This window comes from Ovis aries, chromosome 9 (genome assembly GCF_016772045.2).
Source record: "Ovis aries strain OAR_USU_Benz2616 breed Rambouillet chromosome 9, ARS-UI_Ramb_v3.0, whole genome shotgun sequence".
NCBI classification, from domain to species: Eukaryota; Metazoa; Chordata; class Mammalia; order Artiodactyla; family Bovidae; genus Ovis; species Ovis aries.
Window position 1 is genome coordinate 46,904,650 of NC_056062.1, and position 22,402 is coordinate 46,927,051.

Sequence of the window (22,402 nt, forward strand, 5' to 3'; positions counted from 1 at the left end):
AGAAAAATGAAGTATTAGTTATTAGTGAATTTATTATGAAGTACTGAAATAATAAAACCAGCTAGGAATTTTCTCTGGCATACCAGGAATTCTCAGTTTCATTCAAGATAGAAAAGGCCTTCTTTTCCTACAGAATCAGCAGTGTTAATTGGTTAATTTTAAAAGGCAGTTATCAAGAGCAATTAGAGAAAATGATACCTACTACTTAAATCATTTCATATCAACTTTAAACATAATACATTTGAGTATCAGTCTCCACTGGGGTTTCATATTGTCTTTCTTGCATAAATCAGACCTATCATTAAGGCATTGTCTACTACTTTCAATTTCTGTTTATTTAAAATATAATTAGAACTCATAGACACTTCGAGTTCTTATAAGTGCTCATGAGGTATACCTTTCATTATTTTTGCCAGCCTTATACAAATGCAGATACATACTTGGGAGCAATTTTGATCCATCTGACTGAGTCTTTTCAAAGTATTTTAGTTTTTATAGAAACATATGTATCTTTTCACACAAACACTTAATCAGTTACATAATATTTATGTGCTTACAATAACAAGGACAACTAGCATAAACCAGTCTGGACTAGAAGTTGGCCTTTTAGTAGGCATGCAATGTCGCTGCAGTGCAGAAGTGTGGGGTGTTCTGTTTTGCCCACCAGCCTGGGTATTTAGAGCCTAGCATTCTTGGGATTTACCGAGGGAAACACAGATCACACGGTCCTTTCAGCCTATCAGTCCCAACGGAACTTGACTATGAAAATCAGAATTTATGCAACACTAACCTGAAGGCAGAGGTCATGAAATCATTCAGTAAGTTTCACTGAATTTGTATTACAGTCCATGGATGGTTCTAGGTATTGGTGGATACCAGCAGTGAAAAAAAGAGACCAATATTTCTCCATAAGAGAAATAGTGAAACAAATAAACATTTACCATATGAAGTGGTGAACAGAGCGATTTAAAAAAACTAAGGGTTAGGATACAGTATACTGTAGGTGGGGTTGAGGAGCACCATTTTACCTCGGTGGTCAGGAAAGTTCTCTCTCAATAGGGTGACACCTTCCTAACAGAACTCTAAGATCCAGAATGCTGCTGCTGCTGCTAAGTCACATCAGTCATGTCCGACTCTGTGCAACCCCATAGACGGAAGGCAACCAGGCTCCTCTGTCCCTGGGATTCTCCAGGCAAGAAACTGGAATGGGTTGCCATTTCCTTCTCCAATGCACGAAAGTGAAAAGTGAAAGTGAAGTCGCTCAGTCATGCCTAACTCTTAGCGACCCCGTGGACTGTAGCCTACGAGGCTCCTCCATCCATGGGATTTTCCAGGCAAGAGTACTGGAGTGGGGTGCCATAGAATTTCTTTATTATGCAACTGTTAAAACAAAATTCAGGTAAAGCTGTACAATGCAGTGGCTAAGAGTATATCCTCTGGTGTCAACTCAGGTTTGGACTCCCTGGAACACCACATATTAGTTGTGTTAATTACACTAATTAAACCCCACTGGACCTAAGTTTCACTTCTAAAACTGTAGGAATAATAATACTTTTATAAGCTTGTGGAAAGCATGGACTGTAAAGAACATAGAAGAATGATTGGCACCTAGTAAGGGCTTATTTGGGCTTTCCAGGTGGTGCTAGCAGTAAAGAAACCTCTTGTCAATGCAGATCTAAGAGACGTGGGTTCAATCCCTGGGTTGGGAAGATCCCCTGGAGGAGGGCATGGCAACTCACTCCAGGATTCTTGGCCTGGAGAATTCCATGGACAGAGGAGCCTGGCAGGCTACAGTCCATGGAGTTGCAGAGAATCAGACATGACTGAGCAACTGAGCATGTACAAGGGCTTATTTAATAGATACATTATTATATGTTGAATTTAATAGCATGTAAATCACTGTGGACGATGACTGCAGCCATGAAATTAACAGATGGTTGCTCCTTGGAAGAAAAGACCAACTTAGGCAGCATATTAAAAAGCAGAGACATTACTTTGCTAACAAAGGTCTGTCTAGTCAAAGCTATGGTTTTTCCAGTAGTCATGTACTGATGGGAGAGTTGGACCATAAAGAAGGCTGAGCTCCAAAGAATTGATGCTTTAGAACTGTGGTGTTGGAGAAGACTCTTGAGAGTCCCTTGGACTGCAAGGAGATCAAACCAGTCAATCCTAAAGAAAATCAGTCCTGAATATACATTGGAAGGACTGATGCTGAAGCTGAAATTTCAATACTTTGGTCACCTGATGCGAAGAGCTGATTCAATGGAAAATACCTTGATGCTGGGCAAGACTGACAGTAGGAGGAGAAGGGGATGACAGAGGATGAGATGGTTGGATGGCATCACTGACTTGATGGATATGAGTCTGAGCAGGCTCTGGGAGTTGGTGATGGACAGGGAGGCCTGACGTGCTGCAGTCCAAGGGGTCGCACAAAGTCAGTAAGACTTAGTAACGGAACTGAACTGAAATGCTTATGAAACAATCTAAGTTGATGGTGAACTACAGTTAGAGAGAAAAACTAATTTATAGAAAAAAATTAGAGGAAATTTCACCAAAATATTAGCAGCTAAGTTGTTTAAAGAAGAACTATGGGTAAAATTTAATTTCTGTATTTTTCCAAATTTTTTTTCATTACATCAGATTTTGATGAGTTTACCAAAAGGAAAAAAGGAGGGAGGAGGAAGACCCGGCTGTGTCACTGGAAAAAAACCAACAAGCAAAACAGATTCTTTTAAATGACCAGCTCTCCAGAATGCAAATCATAAACATACAAACTGTTTACATGCTATTTTTTAAGGAAAACTGGGCATAAAATGAGGTCAAGCTACTCTATGGTAAGCGGTATGAAAAATGCCTAAAGTGAATGAAATAAGAAATTGGACCTAATTTTACCATTAAGTATTAGCAATGAAATTTAAAGTATAAATTCTTTCCTTTTACCACAGGATATTCTCTAATAGTATTTTGTAATTACTGAAACTCAATTACAACCAAATTGTTATATTTTCCAAATTCACCCCAAGTTCTTCTAAATGAGAAAGATGGAGGCTTTTGGTCCTTTTGGACTCATTACTATCTGTTAGTCTTAACTTTTGGAACAATCTCCTGTTTTCTCTCTTCCATGGATTCAAGTCTTTTAAAGCAAGAACAATGTCCAAGATGTCCAACAATGTCCACCAGAGCCTTCCAGCAAAGGTTACTCAAATCGCTCTTCCTCCTCAGAAAATCTCCTCTTTCAAGTTCAGCTGGAAAGCCATCCTCTTTATGTGGGCCTCATAGATTTCACTAGGAAGAAGTAAAGGTTCCCTTCTACTGAATGTTTCCTGGCCCATTACTGTGCTCAGTTGCATCTGATTCTGTGACCCCATGGACTGTAGCACGCAGGGTTCCTCTGTCCATGGGATTTTCCAGGCAGGAATACTGGAGTGGGTTGCCATTTCATCTTCCAGGGGATCTCCCTGACCTAGGGGTTGAATCTGCATCCCCTGAGTCTCCTGCATTGGCAGGCAGGTTCTCTACCACTGAGCCACCTGGGATGCTCCTCCGTGGTCCACGGGACTTACAACTAGGATAATGCTTCTTTCTCCTGCATCATTAGTTGCTTGCTTCCCAGTGAGGGTCCAGGCCACTGTTCTGGCACCCACACACTGCTGCCTCTTGCTCCAGGTTCTGGGTGCCAGATAGGTAACACACTCGCTACTTTTCTCATTCATGCTCATTTCACGCCAAGCTGTCCTATGAGTTCTTTATCTCCAGTCAAACGGGAACACGAAGCAAAGGCAAGACATGTCCCGGGGACGAAGTATAGAACCCAAACAAAATGTCTGCGGTTACAGAAGAAAAAAGTACGCAGTTATATAGCTCCTTTGGGCAGTTTAAATTATGTTTGCCGTATAAGAAGTCTTTTTCTGGAATACTCTTTTTTATATTCTTTCTCTAACCTCTGCCACAAAAGTGGAAAGTGAGCAAGGAGGAAAAACTTGGTTTGGTGGGAGGACCGCTGATTCATTTTTTCACCATACAAATTCCAACAAACTTTTTTTTGGTCAGATCGTTACAATAACTCCAAACAGTATTCACTACAAGGCAAGGCTGCCATCAAAAACAGAAGGCAGCGCTGGGTCAACAGCACCCCCTCCCCCAACCCAATTTGGTCTTAGAAAAATAAGCCAAATTAAGCATTTTTATTTGCAAATAACACATACCTACAGAAGGGCTTACTGAGAATTACTAGACTTTAGAAAGTTATATAAGCGAAAACACTTCCTTTAACCATTTTCTTCTCTCCCACGCAGTGGTAATCATCAAAACTAACCACAGTTTAGGGGATTCTCTGGTGGCTCAGACCATACAGAATTTGCTTGCAGTGCAGGAGACTGGGGTTCGATCCCTGGATCGGGAAGAACCCTGGAGAAGGGAATGGCTACCCATTCCAGTATTCTTGACTGGGGAATCATGGACAGGGGAGCCTGGCAGGCTACAGTCCATGGAGTCTCAAAGAGCTGGACACGACTGAGTGGCTTTCATTTTTCAACCACACTTTAGCTTATGAGAGATTTGTACTTCAGTTTAAGTTTCAAACTTGGGACTCACGTCATTAGTATTGTGACATACAGGGGAACCCAATTCTCTGACCTCAGGATCAGAGGGGGTGGGGTGGGGGCAGGGTGGTTGGAGAACTTTCTAGATGTGACAGATTGAGAGCAGCACTGTTCTGGAGAGTAGTCAGTGGACAGCTTTCTCCTCTTTCCAGCTCCAGACACAGAATTACTGCATTTTGGGAAACTAAAAATATAACTGGACTCAAGAATGGAGCTTCTAATTACCCTTTTGGTAGTTAACACCAACTTAAACCCAAATGAGTTGACAGTGTGTTACAAATAATAATTTAATGGATTACGTAAGGGTGGTCTAGAATAGGCATTGAAATGATTAAAACAAACTCCTCCTGTTGTAGAATGTGTCATTCTATATTTTTATATATACATATAATTTTGTTTATTTATTTTTGGCTGTGTTGGGTCTTTGTTCCTGTGCAGGGTCGGGTGTTTGCTAGTTGTGGGGTGAGGGCTTCTCATTGCAGTGGCTTCCTTGTTGTGGAGAACAGGCTCTAGGGCTTCTGGGCTCTAGGGCACAGCTCAGTAGGTGGGGTATACGGGCTTAGCTGCTCTGCGGCATGAAGGATATCTTCCCAGATCAGGGTACGAACCTGAGTCTCCTGCACTGGCAGGCGGATTCTTTACTACTGAGCCACCAGGGAAGCCCTTGGTTCTGCACTATTTATTTCAATTAGTCCTAAAAACGTGTTTGCACTGAGAGAGTAAAATATCATTGTTTTTGTAAAACCTACACCTATGGATAAAGATCTGTAAGGCCACTGTACCTTATTTAACCATAACTGGCAAGTAATCAGCATGAAATGAAAACTTGAAGAAAATTAAGATAATTGCTTGACATATCAGAGACACATAACTGCATAATATTCCTTTTTCCTAGTATTGGGGCAAAAAGAGAAAGAATTCATTAAGCTGAAACTCAAACTCTGGTTTCAGTTAAGCCAGATGATGTCAAGAAAACTAAGCTTTTGGAGAAATTATAACACATTATTTATGTAAGTCCACAACACAGGCATATGATTTCTTTAGCTTAGTGTTTTAAGGCAGTATTTCAATATCAAGAGTCACAACTATTAGGGCAAAAACACATCTGGGCCCCGGACAATTTAATTTTATATAAGATTAAGTTTCTAATTAATATGGGTCTCTTTTTGATATTAAACATATAACCTAAATTAAAGGGTTTTAATTTAAAAATCTACTTGCATTTCTTTCCTTCTGATGTTCAACTGTGCTGATAATTATTAAGTAGCTGCTTGAGGGCAAATTCCTGGGCTCTCTGGACACTGTAATGTCATCCCTGAGTAAAAAACAGAACTTAGCCTCAAGAAGTCAAAGATTTAGGAAGAAGAGACCAGAAGGCAGTAAACTAACAAGGGATACAGCACGCAGGAAAAATACCACGTGCTCGCAGAGGAGAAATCTCTTCTTGTCGGGGTGGGGAGCCTTGGCGAAGGTCTGATGAACGGCTGAGTTAGGTTTTGGAGAAGGAGTATTACATTTCAAAGGTAAGCTGGGATAGTGGGAGGGTGTCTGAGGACCAGAGATGCTGGGGGACTGCAAGGCCATGTGATTTGACAGTTGGGGGTGGGGGTCTGGGTCTCTCCAACAAGCCTGAACCTTGAGGCCTGCTGAGCGTCACCAACCACCGCCATCAACTTCAGGGGGGCAAGTTTTTCACCCCATCGGTGACCTGAAATCTAACTAACTCAAGAGCAACAGTCTGAGAAAGAAGGAAAGAGAGAAGGCAGAGTCCATTTTATTCATTGAACCCATTTCCTCACCACATAGTGAGTGTCTACTTTGGAGTGTCAGGATACAGAAAACCTTAGAGGCTAGAATGAGTCGTAGTTCCTGTCGCCTTCCTTGACCACAGGCACAGTGGAAAGTTCTGAGCTCGAGGTGGTTGAGTCCACCCTCTGGTCAGTGAGACACACGACGGGTTTGGAAGGGTAGGGAGGAGGAGCAGAAGACCAGCTAAGAGGACACTGCAAGGCTACATACTGTACAACGGCACTTACAGGGAACATCCAGAATAAGCAAATCCACAGCAACAGAAAGCAGATCAGTGGCTGCCAGGGGCGGAGGGGGATGGCAGAGCGGGGCTGACTGCCAATCAGAACAGAGTTTCTCTTCATGTGGATGAGAATGTTCTGAAACTACTGCAAGGGTGGTCATGGCTGCCCACCTGGGGAATAAACTAATAATCACGGAACCAGACACTTACAAAGGGTGAACTTTACGTTATGTGAATTCCATCTCAATAAAGCAGTTATTAAAAACAAACAACCAGAAAACAACAATAACAAGTCCTGTAAGTGACGGGGCCTGACTGATGACTTGTGGAATAGATAAACAGATGGTTTGCAAGGATTCAGGAAACAAAATGGTGACTATTAACGAGCAAGAGTGACTTCTCTAATAATTCATCACAAATGGAATTGTCCTCCTTCCTTCTGCTAAAGAGATTCAAGTAAGATTTCTTAAAGTTTTATTATTTTTCTCAATAAAAGTAATACATGCTCATCGTAGAAAATTTAGAATATAAAATACTAAAGAATAAACTGCATGTATTCCTACCACACAGAGAATTACCACTAAATTTAAAAAATTGGGAATTTTGGGATTGACATGTACACACTGCTGTATTTAAAACAGATAACCAACAAGGACCTACTGTATATCACAGGACATCTGCTTAACACCCTGTAATAACCTAAATGGGAGAAAACTTTGAAAAAGAGTAGATATATGTATATAACTGGCTCACTTTGCTGTATACCTGAAACTAACACAACACTGTTAACCAACTATATTCCAATATAAGATAAAATCTTAAAAAATAAAATGGGCATGTATGTCTGTGTGTGTGTATCACAAACTGCATGTATAATTTTATAGATGCTTTTATCATTTCTAAGATTTTTCTGTGGTATTAGTTTTTATAAACATGACTTTTAATGGCTCTATGATATTCTAGCATATAAAGAAACCATAATATATTTAACTAGTTTCTATGATCATTTAATTTGCTTCCATTTTTTACCACTATAAATAACACTGATGAATATCTTTTATGTAAGTACTAATCCACATCATGTGATTAATAATAATCAATAGTCTCACTACACCAGGACCTCAGAAAAGTAATTACTGGATCAAAGGGTGTGTGTGACCTTATTTACAGCGATTATATGCACTGTCAAATTATTTTCCAAAAAGGCTGCCTTAATTTATAATCCCCTCAGCAGGATATCTGAGATCTCGTTTAACCAGAATTCACAATAACGAATATTATGATTTTCACAAATGTTCTGCAAGTTTGAAGACTACGGCATGACCTATTTTCTAATGTAAACTGGTTACCAACAATTTAGTATCTTTCAGATGTTCATGAGCATTTCACGTTTACTTGGATGGAAGAATGTTAAGTCAGGGATCTGGCACAGACACTGCATACTCAGCCTGGCAAAGCATCTGATTTACTGCTTGTGCAAGGATGGAAGCAGAAGTGGCTCATAATGAACCCCCTGAGGAACTTTTAAAAGCATGGCTTTCCAGGCTCCACCCCAGACCAATTGGAACTCTCTGCAGAAGGACCCCAGATGGTCAGCGGAAGCCTGCCCAACCGTGACTAGGAAGGGCAGCACTGAGAACTACTGGGCTTCCCAGGGGGTGCTAGTGGTAAAGAACCCGCCTGCCAGTGCAGGAGATAAAAGAGATGTGGGTTCGATCCCTGGTTGGGAAGATCCCCTATGGTGGGCACGGCAACCCACTCGTCGTCTTGCCTGGAGAATCCCATGGACAGAGGAGCCTGGAGGCTACAGTCCATGGGGTCACAAAGAGTCAGACATGACTGAAACGACTTAGCACACACACAAGGGCTGGGAGGTAACAGCAAGTCAGTCAAGGCTGGTGGAGTAACATTCCTGGTGTTAATTAACTGATTATTACAAACAAACAGAAGTCTCCAGTCTAGTTTGTTTTTAATCAATGATTGCGGGAAAAAAATAACTTATCAGAGAGGATGATGACACAGAGGATACTTGAACAATTAAGAGTACTTTTCTGAAAATCTTAACATTAGCAAATTAAAAAGGTCTGAACTTGAGCAAACTCCGGGATACAATGAAGGACAGAGAAGCCTGGCTGGCAGGCTGCAGTCCATGGGATCGCAAAGAGTCGAATACGACTGAGCAACAGAACAACAATAATAAATCTTTGTGTTATTAAAACAATTTGAACACCTACAAAAATACAATTAGAAAACGAAAGGAAAATCCCTCACAATCTATTTTAACATGTTCAGTATTTGAATTGGAGCAGAGGAGAAACTTCTCTCACATATGTTCACCACTATTTTTCTTTTTCTGTCTTCCAAACACAGTCCATAAGAGTTCTGCTACATCCTGCATCTCCTCCTGTGCTTCTCAAGTCCCTACACTCCGGTAACCAATTCCGTTACATCCCTAACCCAGGAACAGGGCTACTTTGGGGGCCCTCTCTTCAGGCCCCCACGCACGGTCTATTCCAGCAGCAGCTGCTGGTCCTCTTATAACACAGGTCCTGGGAATAGGATGGGGGTAGGGGTTGCCCTCTGCTTTCCTGAGAGCAGGCACCAGGCCTGTGCTCAACAGTAAGGGTGACCTTGAATAAAAATCTCCGCTTCTTGGAAACCCATGCCTTAAAACACCCCCAATCTATGTTCCAGCCTGAGACTGACCAACAGGCCACCTGATCCTTCACCTTCACTGAACATGCTGGTGTTCGACTAGTTCTTCTTCTCTAGTCCACACCTGGTCCCCACCCTGAGTAACCTCAAAGACCCTCCTGCCTCAACTCCAGCAGCGGCCACTGCCTCCTGTGACCACACCCAGAACCTCGTTCTCAACCAGCACTGGTACACCTGGAAAGCCACTTCTGGTCCACAGCTTTTGAGCGTGCAGAAATGCTTTCTGCCTTCCTCCTCCATAGTAGTCTTCATGGATCTTGTTTTCTGTCTTCCTCCTCCACAGCAGTCCTCCTGAATCGAGGCCCTTGCCTCTCTGCTCATCGCATTCCCCTCCACAACTCCCTGGATTCCCCACCATCAGGCTCCTATTCATGTCTCTTCTCACAGAGTTACTTTTGCAAAACATAACTTCAAATTTCCTCCCTTACTCCCACCCTCGTAAGTGGGAATATCATAGAGCTAAAGGTGGCGAGGAATTCCCTGGTGGCTCAGACGATAAACAGTCTGCCCACAATACAGGAGACCTGGGTTTGATCCCTGGGTTGGGAAGATCCCCTGGAGAAGAGAATGGCAACTCACTCCAGTATTCTTGCCTGGAGAATTCCACGGACAGAGGAGTCTGGTGAGCTACCACCCATGGGGTCACAAAAGAGTCAGACACGACTGAGTGACTCACACACACACAAGGTTGGAGAGGCCCCTCAGACCACTCAAGGTCTCTAAACTTGCCTTACACCCAGAGTCCTGCCCAGCGATCCTTTCCTTTGTTCTCGAGTCAGCTCCTTCTCTTAACCCAACAGGTAAACAGCTTTTCAACAGGTATTTCCAGCTTTTATCACTTTGGCTCATGGCTGATTCATCTGATTATTATTATTATTATATCAATCTGAATATCAATTTCCTTTTGTTGCTGTTCCAGATGCTAGGTTGTATCAGACTCTTTGCAACCCCCACAGACTTTAGTCTGCCAGGCTCCTCTGTCCATGGGATTTTCCAGGTAAGAATACTGGAGTGAGTAGCCGTTTCCTCCTCCAAGGGATCTTCCCGACTCAGGGATCGAACCCGTGTCTTGTACACTGCAGGTTCACTTTACCCTTGAGCCACCAGGGAATTCCTCCCTTCCTTTTACTCACATAGAAATCCATCGCTCTCTTCAATGTCTCTCCTGGTCGTTCCTGGCTTCTTGGAGGCTGTGTGACCCCATCACCTTGTAAACAATCCCATTTCCGATTTCCCTCCCCATCTTCTCTGAATCTTTGCTACTGAAGTTCTCTTCAGCCAATGTCTACCCTTTTTTTTTTGCCTGTGTTCACCTCTAACTGCACTCAGGTCCATTCCCCTCCTTAAGTCGCAATTCTTCTTCAGCAACCATACAATCTCACAACTTTCCTTCACATAGGGCCCTGTCCCAAGCCTACAGGCCTGTGCTCCCTTACCCCCAAAGAATTCAGAATTCAGATAGATAGACACATTTTAATTTTAGGAACAGAAAACACGGCATATGCCGTATTTCATAACATCCCCACAGGGCCCTGTGTGCACGTTCTGTAATCAAATTCAGTATTATTTCTGCAGTGCAATGTATGAACATTCACACTAAGCAGGACAAATGAAGATTCTAAGTCATTCCATATCCATTCAGGTCAGGTTTTACCACCAAAGGAGTTCTAAAAACCTTTCCTGTTTCAGAGTTTGTTTAATTTTGAGATTCAAGTAAGGGAATACAGGCCTGAGGTTTATTCCTATTCACTTCCACTCACTTTATGATCCAAAACAATTACCACCCCCACCCCCCGCCCCACCTCCACTGAAAACACCCTCCTTGTTCTTCATGATATTTGAAGGTCGAGTCTAGAGAAAGAGTGGCACCTGTGTTGTGTGACTTGGCCTTTCTGCTGTGTTTGTCACTGTGATCATGTCCACTCAGTGATCCCTTCACAAATCTCTTTCTCCCGAGCCTTCCGTGACATCGTCCTCTACGTAGGTCCTCCCCTTAAACTGCATAATTCCTATTCCACCTCCTTTATGGGATCCTCCACTTTGGAGATATCCAGTTATCCAGGTCTCCCTCTCCTCAGTTAGCTACTTTTAAAAAATTATTTTTAACAGTGAGGTATAATCAGAAACAGTATGGACCTAACAGAAGCAGAAGATATTAAGAAGAGGTGGCAAGAATACACAGAACTACTATATAAAAAAAGATCTTAATGACCCAGTTAACCATAATGGTGTGATCACTCACCTAGAGCCAGACATCCTGGAGGGCAAAGTCAAGTGGCCCTTAGGAATCATCACTGCGAACAAAGTGAGTGGAGGTAATGGAATTCCAGATGAGCTATTTCAAATCCTAAAATATGAAGCTGTGAAAGTGCTGCACTCAGTATGCCAGCAAATCTGGGAAACTCAGCAGTGGCCACAGGACTGGAAAAGGTCAGTTTTCATTCCAATCCCAAAGAAAGGCAATGCCAAAGAGTGAATGTCCAAACTACTGCACAACTGCACTCATCTCACACGCTAGCAAAGTAATGCTCAAAATTCTCCAAGCTAGGCTTCAACAGCACGTGAACCAAGAATTTCTGGATGTTCAAGCTGGACTGAGAAAAGACAGAGGAACCAGAGATCAAATTGCCAACATCCACTGGATCATCGAAAAAGCAAGGGAATTCCAGAAAAACATCTACTTCTGCTTCATTCACTACACCAAAGCCTTTGACTGTATGAATCACAACAAACTGGAAAATTCAAGAGATGGGAATATCTGACCACCTTAGCTGCCCCCTGAGAAATCTGTATGCAGGTCAAGAAGCAACAGTTAGCAATGGAAATGGAACAATGGACTGGTTCAAAATTGGGAAAGGACTATGTCAAGGCTGTATATTGTCACCCAGCTTATTTAACTTATATGCAGAGTACATCATGAGAAATGCCAGGCTGGATGAATCACAAGCTGGAATCAAGACTGCCCAGAGAAATATCAATAACCTCACACACCCAGATGACACAACCTTGTGGCAGACAGCAAAAAGGAACTAAAGAGCCTCTTGAGGAAAGTGAAAGAGGAGAGTGAAAAAGCTGGCCTAAAATTCAACATTCAAAAAACTAAGATCATGGCATCCAGTCCCATCACTTCATGGCAAATAGATGGGGAAACAATGGAAACCGTGACAGACTTTGTTTTTTGGGCTGCAAAATCACTGCAGATGGTGACTGCAGCCATGCAATTAAAAGATGCTTGCTCCTTGGAAGAAAAGCTATAATAAACCTAGACAGTAAATTAAAAAACAGAGACATTACTTTGCTGACAAAGATCCGTCTGGTCAAAGCTATGGTTTTTCCAGTAGTCACGTATGGATGTGAGAGCTGGACTATAAAGAAAGCTGAGCACCAAAGAATTGATGCTTTTGAACTGTAGTGTTGGAGAAGACTCTTGAGAGTCCCTTGGACTGCAAGGAGGTCAAACTAGTCAATCCTAAAGGAAATCAGTCCTGAATATTCATTGGAAGGACTGATGCTGAAGCTGAAGCTCCAATACTTTGGCCACCTGATGTGAAGAACTGACTCATTTGAAAAGACCTTGATGTTGGGAAAGATTGAAAGCAGGAGAAGGGGATGACCAAGGATGAGATGGTTGGATGGCATCACTAATTTGATGCACATGAGTTTGAGCAAGCTTCGGGAGTTGGTGATGGACAGGGAAGACTGGCATGCTGTAGTTCTCGGGGTCACAAACAGTCGGACATGACTAAGCGACTGAATTAACTGACTGATAATTCAGGAGCCAGAAAATTCACTCTTTTAACACATACATTTCAGTGGTTTTAAGCTACTCACAGGACTGTGCAACCATCACCCTATCTAACTCTACATTTCATCAACCCAAGAGGAAACTCCATGCTCCTTATGCAGTTATTCCTCATTCCCTCCTCTCTCCCACCCTGGCAACTAGCAGCAGTCTCTGACTTTATGTCTCATAGGGACATGTAATATAAATGGAAACATAAAATACATGGTCTTTTACTTGTCACTTCTTTCAATCAGCATCGTGCTTTTAAGGTTTAGCAATACTGTAGTATGTATGAGTACTTCCTTTTTATGGCCAAATATTACAATGTATAAAGGTTATACCACATTTTACTTATCTACTCATCACTTAGGACATTTGGGCCATTACTATTTTTTTGGCTTATCAGGAATAATGCTGCTGTGGACATCTGTATACCAGTGTACACAGATGTTTCAGTTCTTCTGGATATATATACCTAGGAATGGAATGGGTGAGTATACAGTACTTTTACATTTAATTTTTTGATGAACTGCCAGACTGCTTTCCAAAGCAGCAATATCTGAGGGTTCCAATTTTTCCATTACCTTAATCAACACTTATTTTAACTTTTTTTAAAATTATAGTCATCTTACTGAGTATGAAATGGTATCTCACTGTTGGTTTGACCTGCATTTCCCTAGTATCTATGTTGAACATCTTTTCAAGTGGTTTTTGGCCACTGCATTATCTTCTCTGGAGAATGTCTACCCAAATCTTTGTCTATAGTAAATTAGACTCTGCAGTGACTCTCAGCACCACTCTGGAGTTACAAACAGCTTTGAGAATCTGACCAAAGTCAAAAAATAAAACTACATAGATAACAAAATGAGGCATACCATTTTCCTAAGAAGTTACTAACCCACTATAAGATCATTTATGAGCCTTCCAGATTACTCATCTTCACTTTGTATCAGATGTTCTCAAACTTCATGCATATTTGAAGATCACCTGGGGAGCTTTTAAAAAATATCACATTACCACACAACCCAGCAACTCCATCTAGGCATGTAATAGAAAAAACAAAAAGCAGGGACTTAAACAGGTATCAGTTCAGCCACTCAATTGTGTCCGACTCTGCAACCCCATGGACTACAGCACGCCAGGCCTCCCTGTCCATCACCAACTCCTGGAGTCTACACAAACTCATGTCCATTGAGTTGGTGATGCCATCCAGCCATCTCACCCTCTTGTCATTCTCTTCTCCTCCCGCTTTCAATCTTTCCCAGCATCAGGGTCTTTTCAAATGAGTCAGTTCTTCACATCAGGTGGCCAAAGTATTGGAGCTTCAGCTTCAGCATCAGTCCTTCCAATGAATATTCAGGACTGATTTCCTTTAGGATGGACTGGTTGGATCTCCTTGCAGTCCAAGGGACTCTCAGGAGTCTCCTCCAACACCACAGTTCAAAAGCATCAATTCTTTGGTGCTCAGTTTTCTTTATAGTCCAACTCTCACATCCATACATGCTGCTGCTGCTGCTGCTGCGTCGCTTCAGTCGTGCCCGACTCTGTGCGACCCCATAGACAGTAGCCCACCAGGCTCCCCCGTCCCTGGGATTCTCCAGGCAAGATGACCACTGGAAAAACCACAGCTTTGACTAGACAGACCTTTGTTGGCAAAGTAGTGTTTCTGATTTTGAATATGCTGTCTAGGTTGGTCATAACTTTTCTTCCAAGGAGCAAGCATCTTTTAATTTCATGGCTACAATCACCACCTGCAGTGATTTTGGAGCCCCCCAAAATAAAGTCAGCCACTGTTTCCATTGTTTCCCCATCTATTAGCCATGAAGTGATGGGACCAGATGCCATGATCTTAGTTTTCCGAATATTGAGTTTTAAAGCAACTTTTTCACTCTCCTCTTTCACTTTCATCAAGAGGCTCTTTAGTTCTTCTTCACTTTCTGCCATAAGGGTGGTGTCATCTGAGTATCTGATGTTATTCACATATTTCCCGCCAATCTTGATTCCAGCTTGTGCTTCTTCCAGCCCAGCATTTCTCATGATGTATTCTGCATATAAGTTAAATAAGCAGGGTGACAATATACAGCCTTGACGTACTCCTTTCTCTATTTGGAACCAGTCTGTTGTTCCATATCCAGTTCTAACTGTTGCTTCCTGACCTGCATACAGATTTCTCAACAGGCAGGTCAGGTGGTCTGGTATTCCCACCTCTTTCAGAATTTTCCACAGTTTGTTGTGATCCACACAGTCAAAGGCTTTGGCATAGTCAATAAAGGAGAAGTATATGTTTTTCTGGAACTCTCGTGCTTTCTCGATGATCTAGTAGATGTTGGCAATTTGATCTCTGGTTCCTCTGCCTTTTCTAGCTCTACCTTGAACATCTGGAAGTTCATGGTTCACGCACTGTTGAAGCCTGGCTTGCAGAATTTTGAGCATTACTTTACTAGCCTTATTCACAATAGCCAAGGAGTGGAAGCATTCGTTCACACACGAATGAACCAAATGCATGTATACGTACAACAGAGTACTATTCAGCCTTAAAAAGGGAGGAAATACTGATACATGCTACAACAATGTGTGAACTGTGAAAACATGATGCTGAGTTAAAGAAGTCAGATACAAAAGACCACATATTATGATTCTACTCGTATAAGGAACCCAGAATAGCCAATTTTATAGAAACAGAAAGTAGAACTGTGGTTACCTGGACCATGTGGGAGGAAGGGTGAGTACTTATTGTTGAACAGGATGAAAGTTTCTGTTTAGGATGATGAAAAAGTCCTGCACAGTAGTGACAGGTGCACAGGAATGTGAAGGGTTGGTCAGTGCCACTTAACTGTATTTAAAATGGTAAACTTTAGTTATGTCTATTTTCCTGTAATTAAAAAAAAAGAAAACTATGTTTGTATATACACAAAAACACACACATACACAACCAGGACAACACCAATATTTTGTTTAAAAGCTCTCCAATCAATGTAAATGTTCAAACAGGGTTAAAAACTTGCTGCTTCACACTTTCCTTTATGGTATCACCTATTCCCAAGGATTCCCAAATCTTTCTTTCCAGCCTTCACCTCTCAAAGCTTCTACCTCATACCTAGTTCAGATGACCCTCTCCCTAAGATTAAATTCCCTTCTATCTTCTAATGCTGTTTAGTTGTTAAGTCATGTCCAACTCTTTTGCAATGGAGTGTAGTTCGCCAGGCCTATCGTCTCATAGACTATATATAAAACTCTACCATTAACCACATATATCTTAATTATTTATGTCTTTTGCCTTAGCAATTTTTAAGCTTCTGAGAGGTAGAAACTAACTAGGTTTCATCTTCTTATAACAGACTCATATGCCTGACACACAAATTAATGTTCACAGAATAAATTACTTTACACACTGCTACAGAGTTTGAAGCTATTTCATCAAAATAGGGAACATCATTTACTATGCTATATTCGTATTATTTTATTTGATCTTCATAAAAGCCCCATGAAGTCATTATTATTATGATGCCCTGAAGTACAGAAAAATCAAACGTGTCCAAAGTCAAACACCGCCAACAGGTGGTAGAAGGAACTCCAGAGCCTGCCCTCTGCCTCTGCCACCTGTCTCCTCCCGTCACCTAGCAGAGACACGGGTCTTTTTATCTGAGTATGAGTCACCTTCTCAAGTAGGTATTTCCTGCCAGGGTTTTTCTGTTAATTTTTTAAGCTATAATCTTAACAGACAGTCTTGTAGCTTTTCAAAATTAAGAAAACTTTAGCATTTTACCACACAGTCTTCATAACCAGCATGGTGACTACCCACAAAGACAAAGGTAGACACTTACAATGAGACTGAACAAACAAAAAACAACTGTGTGATGTTCTAAATAGGGGAAACTAAGATGATGGTCACTTAGGTGATAAGAGTCAGGGGATTTCAGCTGACTACCAGTTTAATATGAATCAACCAAATGACTGGAAGCTAAAAATAACAAATTTACATTTAAATTGCAAGAACAAAAGCAAAATCAGAAACCATCAATTTGGACAGAAAACTGCAGTGCTGTGTTGCTCCAGAACATAGAGATAATAGATGCTGGAGAGTTTAGTCAATGAACAGACACTAACCAAGGACTTATTTAAATAAGCAGGGATATGCATGGGTGTGTGTGTGTGTCTGTTTATTTGTGTGTGTACACATGGATACAAGTGTATGGCATCCAGTCCCATCACTTCATGGCAGATGGATGGGGAAACAGTGGAAACAGTGGCTGACTTTATTTTTCTGAGCTCCAAAATCACTGCAGATGGTGATTGTAGCCATGAAATTAAAAGACGCCTACTCCTTGGAAGGAAAGTTATGATCAACCTAGACAGCATATTAAAAAGCAGAGACATCACTTCGTCAACAAAAGTCTGTCTAGTCAAGGGTATGGTTTTTCCAGTGGTCACACATGGATGTGAAAGTTGGACTATAAAGAAAGCTGAGCAACAAAGAATTGATGCTTCTGAACTGTGGCGCTGGAGAAGACTCTTGAGAGTTCCTTGGACTGCAAGGAGATCCAGCCAGTCCATCCTAAAGGAGATCAGTCCTGGGTGTTCATTGGAACGACTGATGTTGAAGCTGAAACTCCAATACTTTGGCCATCTGATGCGAACAGCTGACTCTTTGAAAAGACCCTAATGCTGGGACAGATTGAAGACAGGAGGAGAAGGGGACGACGGAGGATAAGATGGTTGGATGGCATCACTGACACAATGGACATGGGTTTGGGTGAACTCCAGGAGTTGGTGATGGACAGGGAGGCCTGGCATGTTGCAGTTCACGGGGTCTCAAAGAGTCGGACATAACTGAGCGACTGAAGTGAACTGAACACGTGCATAAACTACTTGGGGAGATGAAACATACAAAGGTAGGAAAACAGACTAAGTGTATTGAAGGGCTATTCACAGAGAAAAGAGATCTTAGATTTGGTACTTAAGCGGTGGATACTACATTATTTTATTTAATTCTGGTACTGTTCCCTGCTTTACAGAGGAAAAAAACAGATTCAAAGTTGTTAAGTTACTTGTCCAAATTCTCAGAGTTTGTAAGTTATGCCACTAGGCATCAAACCAAGTTTTGATTAATAAATCCTATTTGATGATGGCACAAGAAAACAGTCTGGTTAAAACATTAGAAAAAAATGAACATATCATCCTTGAAGTTCCTTGGAGTGTGACGTCCATTGCTGGGGACCTTTGGGAGGGGAGGGGCAGACAGCTGACACCAGCATTGCCAGGTGAGATCGACATTCCCACATGTACGTAACTGCTGACCTTTCAGTGTGAACACAGGAACCAAAAGCCATGACCTTACAATGCTCTGATACGAACATAGCAGATTTTTCATTCTCTCCTCGAAGCATTACCAAGGAAGCATGTGCTTTCCCTTCCCTGAATTTCCTTTTGAGTTTTCACGTCACTGTTTGTTTATCTGTGCGTCATTTCCAGTCCACAGCCTGGTCCCACAACCTCCAGGTTCCGACTGTGACCAACAGGGAATACAGTGCATTACTTATCTGAAGCACAAAATTATACTGAACTCGGGTGACTTAGACGTTGAGGACAGTGTCAGGCACCCAGAAGCTCAATTGTGCCCCCACTCATCTCCATACCAGTGAAACATCTGTTCTTCTATTCCTTTGGAACATTTGGCTCATAGTAACCCTTGTACAAGAAACAACTTCCCACTTATATCTGTTCCTTTGTCTTTCCCCCTTCTTAATCCTAGGTGCCCTAGTAACACGTATAAGTAAGTACCTTAGAAAATTATGCTCCAGAGTCTAATTTCAACTGTTGTGAGGTTCCCTGGCAGTTGAAATAATCTGGAGGTGACAGGAGATCAGACGAGGGAGGCCAGAAGCGGCCTCGGGAACGAGCCATTATAGAAATTCTACGTCAGTCCCGACAGAGGTAGCTGTATATAACTCAACAGTGGTTATCTCTGCTCAACATGTATCTTGGACTTATTATCTAAATGAAAGCTTAAATTCACAAACCACCGAGTAGAAAAGTCAGGGGAATTAAACTAGCCTTCTAATTTTAATGTGAAGAACATAAAAACACACGAAGTCCCACAGATCTTCTTGGTCAAGTCACACGGCAGCAGACTCCAGTGTACTCTGTTCTGAATCCAGTCATCCAGGCCAACAGCCCTTCCTAAGGACCCTCCGTGGGTGGCACCAGGAAGCTGTCATCTGCTGCTCACACCGATGACACCACAGCGATGCCAGGAGATGTGGCTCCCCTGGCACTTACCTAGGCACCTGGTTTACACTCAGGCTGCCCTGCAGACTACCAGAGCGACTGGTGAGCAAAGTCCTGTGCTGACATGGATAGTGGTGATGGGCTGAGGCCAACAGAGTCTCAGAGTCTGTGGGATGTAGGCAGAGGGAGAAGTTGAACGGACACAGAGGAAGAAACCAGAGGATGAAAATGGGACAAGGAGCAGTGGATGAGCCAGCGAGGAAGCAGAGGAAAGATGGGCATTGACCGTGACGAGGCTGATGAGCTGGTGAAGCAGACGTAGCTGATGCAGACAGGGCACACCTTGGTCACCACAGTCAACACACACAATGGTTCTCCACCTCCTCTCCCAGGAAATCACAGCATGTGCTCTCCTAGGCCAGATTCCAACTGTTAGGCTATCAAGCAGACATGGAAGTTTTCAATGGGGGCGAATTTGTGGCTCACAAGCTTAACTCTTATCTCTTCTCAACCAAGGCAGACACCCTATGGACAACTCCAGAACTACATCCCCTCACTGGGCTCCGAAGTCAGAGAAAACCTGGCTTGGCTCTTGCTTTCAACATTTACTGGCTCTGCAACCTTGGGAAAGGTACTTAACCTTTCTGAGCTTCAGTTTCAATGTCTGTAAAATTCCAAAATAATACTCACTTCATCAGTTTGTATGAAAATTAAATGACATCAAGGATAAAAGTATGCAGTCTGATACACAAGCTCCACTCAGGCATGAGTGGCCAACAGTTCAAGGTTAGTGGGGGGAAAAAAAAATCAAAGTGTTTGTTTCTCAGTTGTGTCTGACTCTTTGCCACCGCATGGACTGTAGCCCATCAGGCACCTCTGCCCATGAGATTCTCCAGGCAAGAATATTGGAGTGGGTTGCCATTTCCTTCTCCAGGGGATCTTCCTGACCCAGGGATTGAACTTGGGTATCCTGCATTGCAGGGAGACTCTTCACCGTCTGAGTCACCAGGGGAGCCCAGTTCAAGGTTCATCAATCAATAATACATATATTAAGTAAAGTGTCTCTAAAAAGAAATCTACTCAAAATAAGACTATATACTGATCAAAGAGCTAAATGTTGTGATCAGAGGCCTGCAGGAACCTAATTGGGTATTTCTCCTAGCAGCAATGGCTTGGTATTTGTTAATTCAGTGTCTGCCCTGACTTCACAGAACGTTAATGCCTGCAAAAAACAAGGATCAAATATATTAAAGTATTAAAGATAGCACACGGGAGCAGGCGAGAACTTTGGGGCAGGCAGCTAGAATGGTAGGGCCAGGTAGGTCATGAAAGGGCCTTTAATGTCCTACCAAGGGATGTGGACTTCATATCACTTCTGATCTGGTTATTGATAAGAAAACTATGGGCTTGGGAAAGGTCTCAGCTCTCTGCTTCTTGGTGTATAGCTCTAAGGTCTGGCACAGATATCTCAGCTATGAGGAAGACTGCTACCCAATGCCTTGCACACTGCTGTCTTACTGGTTCAGAGCAGAGCCAATAACAGAAAATACTGGGAGCTGCTGACCACCTAGTAGCCACTGTGAAAGTCAAAGGAACAGGTGAAATAAAATTTATTAATGTATTTTAACACATTATATTCAATATGTAATCAATATCCTAAACATGTAATCTTTTCAACATGGAATTAGTATTTTAAAAACTATTAAGGAGCTATTTTATGGTTTGTTTTTTTTTAAATTATTATTTATTTACTTGGCTGCTGGGTCTTAGATGCAGCATGTGAACTCTCAGCTGTAGCATGCGGGATCTAGTTCCCAAACCAAGGCCCCCTGCAGCGGGAGCATGGAGTCTTAGCCACTCGATCAGGGAAGCCAAACATTTTTTTTGTGGGGGGTGGGGGGGTGTTACTCTGCCTTCAAAGTGTGAGTGTATTTTGCACTCAATTAAAATAAGCCACATTTCAAATGGTCAAAAGCTGCTTGTGGCTAGTGGCTCTTAACGCTGGGCAGTGAAGGCGCAGGGTACCCTATATACCTCCCAGTGCCTGGTGATCAATCTTCCCCTCTCTTTAAGAATCAGGTCACCTTTACTTTCTCTGCTAAGTGTCCCCTGAGTCCTCTCCCCACCTGAGGGACAGTCAGTTACTCTTCTCCTGTAACAGTGAATCCCCTGACAAAATTTTATAATAAACAGTTGTTGAATCAACAGGAGGATTTAAGTACAAGAATGAAATTGGCCATTTTTGCACTTCAGAAATGAAGACAAAATAGAAATGACAACACTATATCCTTATTTAACTTTCCCACTCTTTAGCAAAAATCCAGTTTCAAAAATTTTGTGAGGTAAAACTTCCCACCACAAACACTGAGGAGAAAGAGTGACACAGGAACCAGCAGGCTTGTTCACTACTAAAGCCTGAAGAAGTATAAGGGATCCCTGTCTGGAACACTATGTAGACATGAACTCTCTAGGGAATCTGCCTGGGTGTGAAGCAACTGACAACAAGTCTTAGGTCACTGGCTTATATTGCAGGGGTGTTCCCAATGTCTGAGCACAAGAATCTCAATCTGGACTCTCTGCGGTTTTTATACCTGAATGCTCCGTCATAGCAACGCCGTGAGTAACAGACCTTGAAAATAGCGAGGTCTCCGTTTGCCAAGAAAAAGCAGCAGGTAAGGAAGAAAATATGTACCACACGTCTTTCAGATCCTACAGCCTCAGAGCTTCCCCCCACCCCATGAGACTGATGCTAATTCGAAGTCCACTTCTTATGCCAATCTCTGCTACCCTCTAATAACACTCTCCCCCACCTCTCACCTTCCTCTAAAGCAGATTTCTGAATCAGCTGTGAGTTATTTTTCATGAGCATGTTTCTTTTCAGTGCAGACCGAACCCCATTTAAACGAAGCTTTAAGAGGGACCCTGAAAAATTTGCTAACAAAGTTTTTTCACTTCATGAATTTTATATCCCTTTGGCTCCCAAAGAATTAAACTGCATCTCAAATATAGCCTAGTGCCTTAATCCTGCCTAAATGGTCCCAA

General features: G+C 42.2%; 1 protein-coding gene across 37 annotated transcripts in view; it reads right to left on the reverse strand.

Annotated features, from left to right (window-relative positions):
• NCOA2 (nuclear receptor coactivator 2) overlaps nucleotides 1-22,402 on the reverse strand; it is a 284,545-nt gene that overhangs the window by 106,361 nt on the left and 155,782 nt on the right. For 7 of the 37 annotated variants that reach the window (XM_060393781.1, XM_060393777.1, XM_042254296.1 and 4 more), the window contains one exon: nucleotides 15,834-16,004. The exons of the other annotated variants lie outside the window; for them this stretch is intronic. The gene's annotated coding sequence lies outside the window, so the exon portion shown is untranslated. The remainder of the gene's footprint in view (nucleotides 1-15,833; nucleotides 16,005-22,402) is intronic. 37 annotated transcript variants of the gene reach the window in all.